Source organism: Aulonocara stuartgranti (genome assembly GCF_965226115.1).
Source record: "Aulonocara stuartgranti genome assembly, chromosome: 9".
Lineage (NCBI taxonomy): Eukaryota > Metazoa > Chordata > Actinopteri > Cichliformes > Cichlidae > Aulonocara > Aulonocara stuartgranti.
In genome coordinates this window covers 33,482,716-33,490,852 of record NC_138960.1, presented here as the reverse complement: position 1 = coordinate 33,490,852, position 8,137 = coordinate 33,482,716, and the positions used below count along the sequence as shown (strand labels likewise).

The window sequence follows — 8,137 nt, the reverse complement described above, 5'->3', positions numbered from 1 at the left end:
TTTATTAGTTTTAATCTTTTAACTTTATGCATCAAGCAAAAATGTAATTATATGCAACATTCTCTGACTTGAATAAATTAGTTTAACATTTAAACCTATTTTCTGCACATTCCAGCACATAAAATAAAATATTTTGTGTGTTTACACTCAGTCTTTCAAATAGATGCAAGTAAAACACAGCAGAAAATAAATAAAGTCAAAGACTCAGCAGTCCTGTTGCTCTATTTTCACCTGTAAAGCAGGAGCAGGGTAGGCGGAGGTTTACCCTGGTGCAGGTGTGCCGCGGTCAGTGGAAGAATCCGCGAGTTTCTCTGTGAGTTTCCCATCACGTCGTAGCTACTCGGTGCTTGCTTGGAAGTTTAGGGGTTTTTTCGCTGTAAAAAGAAGTTTTCTTCCCACACACGATGGACACTAATGTTTTTGTCACTTTTTATGGAATCAAACTCAAAGTAAGGTCAGTACTTCCACGCTTTAAACGCTGCACGCTCATACTCTCTCCCGCAATCGATATGTGATCCATTGTTGATCTGCACACAGCTGTTGTCACCAACGGCGCACTCGCTTACGTCACTGTCATGAGACATTATCGCAAAGAAATCACGGTTTTAGTAACGCAGAAACGCAGCGTTACTACGGGAAAGTAACGGTAATCTAATTACCGTTTTTGCAATAGTAATCCCTTACTTTACTCGTTACTTGAAAAAAGTAATCAGATTACAGTAACGCGTTACTGCCCATCTCTGCTAATCAGTGTCAGTGCGCCCCAGGGCAGCTGTGGCTACAATGTTGTTTCCCATCACCAGTGTGTGAATGTGTTTGTGAATGGGTGGACTGTATGTAGTGTAAAGCACTTTGGGGTCCTTAGGGACTAAGTAAAGCGCTATACAAATACAGGCCATTTTCCATTTAATACACAGTCTGTGATTGCTTCACATTGTTAGTTTACTCTGCCTGTCTGTGGGTTTTTGTCCAACTTGGAGTGAACAAAAGCAGAAACAGTAAAAAACGTAAACTGTGAAAGTCTAGTTTATTTCATGAATACAAAAGAAAAACATTTACAGTCAGCAGAAAAAAGTAGCATACATGCATGATAAAATGGATACTGCTATATAACATGGACAGTCAGAGTAAAATTCATTGTCTTACCACTTAAGATATGTTTTAAACTTAAAAAGAAAAACACACTGAAATTAGTTTCTGTATTTGCCTGTAAGTCTTGTATACAATGTGGAATGTTAAACCATGTTCAGCGGTCCCCAAGCCCCAGGCCATGGACCGGTACCAGTCCATGAGTTGTTTGGTACCGGGCCGCGAGAGTTGAGGCTTGGGCGTGAAATTTATGGTTTTCATTAACTCTCTTTGCCTGGGTCTTTTCCCCATGTTGTAGTTGTGTGTCTTATTTTGAAAGAAACATCTACATGTTACCATAGTGACCAGAGAGCATTAAGGGGCAGAGAGGAGGATGTTGCTCTCAATCTTGTGGGCGCATTTCCGGAGGACGCTGCTAATAAAGTTACACGATTACACGGTGAATTCACGTTTATTATTTTATTTACAAAATTCCAGTGTTTGTCTTGGTCGTATCATTTTATTTTGTTGTATTTATCCGCCTTAAAAGTCAGTCCATGAAAATATTGTCTGACATTAAACCAGTCCGTGGCGCAAAAAAGGCTGGGGACTGCTGCTGTAGATAGTTAATAAATCTGTTTATCTGTTTTTTCAGACCTCTGACCCTGAAACCAGAAGAGGATCTTTCTGTCTCTTCAGATTCATTGTGATCCAGTGATGGGAGTGATTTCATGATCACGCTGATGTTTGCTCAGAGCAGATAATGAAGTGAATGTTTTTGCACATTGGTAATAGTGAAACAATTTATTTGCAGCGTGGGATTGTTTGTGTTTGGAGTATGAACTGAGCTTACCGAAACTTTTGTCACACTGGTCACAGCTGAAGTTCCCTTCAATGTGTGTACGTTCATGATTGTTACGACTCCCTGAGTACGAGAAACTTCTGTCACAGTGTCTGCACTTGTATGGTTTCTCTCTTGGGTGGACTCGTTTGTGTCTATTAAGCTCACCTGCAGAGGTGTAGGATGACCCACACTGGTCACAGATGTGCTTTTTAACCCCACTGTGACAAAGTTCATGGTTTTTTAATTCACTTATAGTGGGGAAGCCGCTCCCACATTCTTTGCAGTAGTTCATTTTGTCTCCAGTGTGTCTACGTTGATGTATTTTCAGGCTCTTTTGATTACTGTAAGTTTTTCCACAAAGGTCACAGCGAAACTCTTTCCCACCACCACAGTGACGACAGGGTTGAGAACTGGATCCATCTGTGTCGCTCTGCTTCTAAACAAAGACACAAAGACAGTGTAAGTCAGTCCTTCAACATTTTAATCCAGAATGAAGCTTGAAATAAAGAGCATCTTTGCCAACATCCAGTTACATTTTACTGTCACAGTGAAACTATACACACAGCTTGGTTGCATTGATAGAGAAGCCACTGAAGCAGCTCAGCGCCTTTGTGAACGAGGTGCAGCGAACAAATACTGTCAAATACTGCGTGAGTCATGGCACCACTTACCTCAACATCCAGTTGTGAAAGCTGCATCAACCTGAGCCAAAAAGTGATCGAGCTGGAACAAAGGATATCAGAAGGCAGAGGGATAGGCCATTTCAGCCGTCTGCTCAGCCTTAACACCTGGCTTTCCTCCCCCTGTGTCTCCCATGGTGTGGGTTTTATTAACAATTTTGATGCCTTCTGGGAGAGGAGGCATCTTTTTGGGGCAGACGGGCTCCACCTCAACGCCTGGGGACGCCGTCTGCTGTCTGCCAATTTACCATTTGGTGTACAGCACTCCCGCACACCGCCCTGTCATTACTCAAACCGACATTACCTGCTGATCTATCCGCCACTGACTGATGTCCCCCTGGTCCCAGCTCCTATATCTGTTCAACTTTTAACAGTAATACACAAAAACTCTGGACTCGGACCTCTCTCTCCCACAGTCAACATAATACCCGTCATAATCCCAAACAGAGAGCAACACAATTATCATAAATCCAGTAACTCCAAAAACATTAATAACCTCCGGCCTCTTCAAAAATGTCAACATGCCAACCTCTGGATGTCGGGAGTTTTGATCTCCTCCATACCTGCTTCATGCCCTGGTGGACGGGGCTATGGCCCCCCCACACCCTCTAGCAGATCATTACATGAAGGAACCTTTTAAATACAAGCGCGTCCATGCTCACAGGTGTACACACAGGTGCTCACACACACAAACTACACCCTTTTTGGCTCCTACCTCAAAGCACACTGTGTTCTGTTGATCTTATGTGCTGCACAATAATGTTTAATATTTTGTTTTTATTGTTATATTCCCATAGATCATCGTCCTGTTGTTTATTCTATCTTCTACTTGTTTTCTTTCTCAACAGGTGATCCAGGTGATTGATATATGTATTTTTTGTCTGCTTATTTTGTTGGTTTTTGTTTTTTTGCCCTTTATCCTTGTCCCTCTTCTCTGCTGTTTTTCCCTCTTTCTTTCTCCCCTTTCTCTTCCTCAGTCAAGTCTGTCCTGTATTTAGCAAGTGAAAATAAAAAATAAAATAAACAATAAAAGGTGAATCAAACAGACCATTACGGCAAAGCTGGGATGGTCAATTTGGTAAAGTAAATCTGTTGGGCATCTTTCTTTGCCTTTAGACACTAATTCTGATGGCAAAAGAGCCAAACGGGACAGGCAAAAAAAAGAGAGTGTGGGGAGTGAGTTGGAGGGTGGGGTGGGCTGCTTTTAACCATGTAAAGCACTTTGTGCTACATTTCTGTATGAAAAGTGCTTTATAAATAAAGATTGATTGATTGGTTGATACTTTGAGGACATGTAAATAAAACTAACAGACTATTAAAGTAAGTTGATTCTGAATGTGTGGTAGGATGCACTGATTGCTTTTAGTTAGATGACCCTCCTGTTGTTCAGTTAGTGAATACAAGTAAAATAGAGCAGTTCTGATATGTACAATATATATTTTTAAATGTATTTTGCCATGTATGAAACTTGCAAGTGGGTAACAAGAGGGGGCCATGTGAGAGTCAAGTGACCAGGGACTGAGACTCCACTGAGGGTGAAGCCAAAACTAAAGCCAGATGTCTGGCAGCACATAAAGTCAAAATCAAATTCAGTCTAAACTAATTGGATCGGGACCTTGTGAATCAGAACTGAATGAGTTTTAGAAATCAGTGACAATACCCAGCCCTATTGTCTGTGAAGGTTTTCCCAGATTTTAAAGCCCTAAGGGTTTAAAAACGCTGAGACTCTCTACCAAATCAAGTGAATTAAATTGGGACCTTGTGAATGGAACTAATTGTTCTAAAGACTGAAGAAGTTCCTCGGATGAGAGGTGAAACGTCTTCAAGAAACTTAAAGAAGGCCGAATGCTTTTCTTTACAAGCTCCTTAGACTACCCATCCCTATAATCTACATGAAGGTTGAGGTTGGAAAATTACAAATAATTTAAACAATGCTTCAAAAAAATGCAACTGTACCTCAAACATGGATACCAAGTAACAGGAATCATTGTTTTTAGTAAGATGACTTATTATGTTCTTTACGGACATCCAGTCGATGCCTTTGCATCCAGTGGAATTACTAACATGCTAACACAATTTAATTAACAGAGTTGTTCCAAACACTCAGTCTAAAATAAGAAGATAATAATATAAATACATACCTCACAGTAACTGCACTTGTAGAGTTACTTTCTGGTGTGGATCTCTTGGTGTTTTCTCAGGGACTTTGGAGATTTGAAAGTCTTATCACACAGGTCACATTTATAAGGTCTCTCCTCATTGTGGGTAAACATGTGGCGTTGTAACTGTGCATCTGTTGTAAACAGTTTCCCACACTGAACACAGCAGCAAACATCATGTCCAGTGTGAATCCGTTGGTGAATATTTCGGGTCCCTAGCCGACTGAAAGTGTCTCCACAAATGTCACATCTATACGCTTTGATTCCAGAGTGGGTAACTCGATGACGTTTTAAGGTGCAACTGAGAGCAAAAGATTTACCACACTGATCACAGCTGTATGCTTTAACTCCACTGTGGATGAGTTGGTGTGTTTTTAAGTGTCCAAGTTGGGTGAAAGATTTTTCACACAAGTCACAGCTGTACGGTTTAATTCCACTGTGGATGAGTTGGTGTGCTCTCAGGTGTTTAGCCTTGATAAAACCCTTCCCACAATCGTCACAGGTGTGTTTCTTCTCTCCCTTTCTTCTGTGAGGTTTGTCGGCCTCCTGAGAGCGCTGACTTCTCGCTCCACGTTGGTCCTGCAGTGACAGAGATACAAACAGAGGCAGTGAGTGAAATGCAGTCGTGGAACAAACTGAAACTCCATAACCTGCACACAGGTTCAATAACAGAGATATTCTTGCTCACCTTTTGGGTTGAAGTCATTGTTTCCTCTGTAGTGGCTGAGCTGAGTCTAAATGGCTCGTCTCCTCCTGATGATCAGCTGGAACACAAAACATATTTATATGTGTTAGAGTATTTTAAGCTTTTATTGTCATGAAATGTAACTGAGTGATATACTGATAAGTGTTTAATATTTCTGCTTATGCAAACGTCTTTCTATCATGAACTCTCTGAACAGTGGGCCACCACTGTTCGAGGAGATCACAAGGGATGTGTGCAAATATAACCATCCTTGCAAGAGCTCATTTCTTTAAGCATATTCTAGTTGTCAGCACATAGCAACAGAAGGTTTGCCATAGATAGCGTACAAAGCATTAACCACATTAAGTTGTGAAAACCAGCTGTTATTGTTAGATTAAGTTCCAGGAACTGCATGTTCTCCACCCACGAGTGAAGGGCGTGCAGCTAAGTTCCTGTTTTATCTGTGCGTTTCACCATGTACCATGAAGTATAAATAAAGACGTAAGACCAGTGCGGGGTGTGAGTATCTGTTGAACTCTCACCCGTGCACGTTAAACTGTTGAAGTGTCTGAGTGTCGTTTCTTCACCCGAGTGTTTTGATAATTGTTTAATCCCTGACAATATGTATTCCACCCGTGACAAAAAGAAGCTGAGATGGAAAGCTCGAATCCACTCAAACTGAATGTCTTCAGTCAGTGTGTCAGCCTCCAGTTAACAATGACAGTGAGAAACTGCACTACTGAACCTCCACCAACTGAGTAACTGCAGTTTGGTGCTTCATTTGAACCTTATAGATTTTATTAAACAAAATGTATAGAAAACTCTACAAAACAGAACAGCATGCAGGGAGCAGACTCTTCGCTGTAATTTTTGTTGTGCATAAGAATCCACATGTTCCTCTTGTTATAAGATTAGCAGGACTGCTCACTTATGCTTTTTACATGTTGGTCTGTTAAAAGGTCACGCCATAAATGGAGTGACTGGAAATGTAGTTAAAAGGTCAGAGCCATATAATATATGCCAGCATTTAGGGTCCTTTCCACAACACCACACGATTGCTGCCACAACCGTGACACCACCATTCAATACCCAACAGGATTAAAAACATAATTCTTCCCCCAAATCACCAAGAGCTGCACATTAACCACCACCATTTATTTTAATTCTCAGTGCTTTCAAACATGAACTTTCATCTCTGTTTCATTAGCTTTTGTTAACATCTGTTGTTAACATCTGTTGTTAACATCGGGGCGATTGTGGCTCAAGAGTTGGCAGTTCGTCTTGTAATCGGAAGGTTGCTGGTTCAAGCCCCAGCTACGACAGTCTCGGTTGTTGTGTCCTTGGGCAAGACACTTCACCCATTGTGTTCAGAGGGCCCGGTGGCAACAGTGTCCGACAGCCTCGCCTCTGTAGCTTGCCATCACCAGTGTGTGGGTGACTGAATGTGTAAAGCGCTATACAAATACAGGCCATTTACCATCTTCCTGTGCATCACTTTACAGCAGCCAGACTCATTAAAATGAGACTGTAGGAGTTTACAGCCTCTCATGTGTTCATCCACAGCAGCTGGACTATAAAATTTATTGTGACCCTGATACTGCAGCAGATCGCTCTGACTTCCTGTTATCACTTCAAACACTCTCTCACTCTTCTCTCAACGTGTTCACAATAAACTGTGAACAGACACCGAGGAGAGCAGCAGAAGACCTCATTCAGGAGCTAAACTCAACATGAACTGAACTCACAGTAAAGTTAGCTCGGTGCTTACCTTTAGATGAGCCCACAAACCGAGAGAAACTCCGCGATGAAGCTGCAACTCTTTCCAAACACAGGAAACAGATCAGGGAGCAGAGACCCACGTGGTTCACGCTGATCTCAGCTACGATCCAGGAGACAAGGGTGGGCAGATCGATGCAGATATCGATCAGGACGTTGGTAGTGGTTTATGATCGATACTTTAGTTTGTTTCTCTCCTCTAAGTTCACTACTTTACTCCCGTTTCATGACAAAGCAGCTCTCTCTGCTCGACTCCTCTCCTGCGCACGCACACACACTTTGCTCCGCCCCCTTTTTCCTGCTCATCTGTGGTTTGTTGCTGTGTGGTCACGCGACACAGCTGCGTGGTCACGCGACACAGCTGCGTAGCGTAACCACGCGGAGTTTTTTTTTTTTTTTCCAAAAGTACCGCCTATCTCCTTTTGCTAACCTCTTTTCCTTATGCCCGGCTTACACTGTGCGATTTTTTCAGTCGCGCGATTCAGCTCCTGCTCAAACTGCACGATTTACTCGCAGGGGTTAGATGTTCGTAAGTCACGATGCAGGGTCTCACACTATACGGCCCGATGCTCTGATGCGACCTGAGTGCTCACACTGTGCGTCCATGAAATGAAGGTTAGAACCAGGGGCGATTCTAGAATCAGAGCTTTGGGGGTGCTGAGCACCCAGAGAGCTGCCCAGCCAGGCAAAATAAACTTTACACGTCACGATGAGACTTCTTCCCTGTCTCTGTCAGTCCCTGCATCCTTAAATGTCTCCAGTTGTCCCGAGTTCTCTGTGACTGTCTCCTTGGTGCATTTAAACCCCTGTTCCTCCCTGTCCTCGTCGTCTGTTGTCTTCTTCTCCGTTATCAGTCATCATAATTTTATCCTCTCTGTGCAAGTCAGCAAATTTCTTTATTAAATCATAAGATTCCTAAATTCAT

The 8,137-nt window shown here is 42.3% G+C and overlaps 1 long non-coding RNA gene across 2 annotated transcripts; it reads right to left on the bottom strand.

The window, feature by feature from the left end:
- Positions 1-1,008: 1,008 nt before the first annotated feature.
- Positions 1,009-7,516, bottom strand: LOC309714260. 2 transcript variants are annotated; one of them, XR_014278865.1, is made up of 4 exons: positions 7,205-7,516; positions 5,440-5,515; positions 4,734-5,330; positions 1,009-2,345 (listed from the first exon to the last, which is right to left on the bottom strand). It is a non-coding gene; the product is annotated as an uncharacterized lncRNA (long non-coding RNA). The 2 variants fall into 2 exon arrangements; XR_014278866.1 differs by having other exon boundaries at positions 1,009-2,342.
- Between the last annotated feature and the right edge of the window lie 621 nt (positions 7,517-8,137).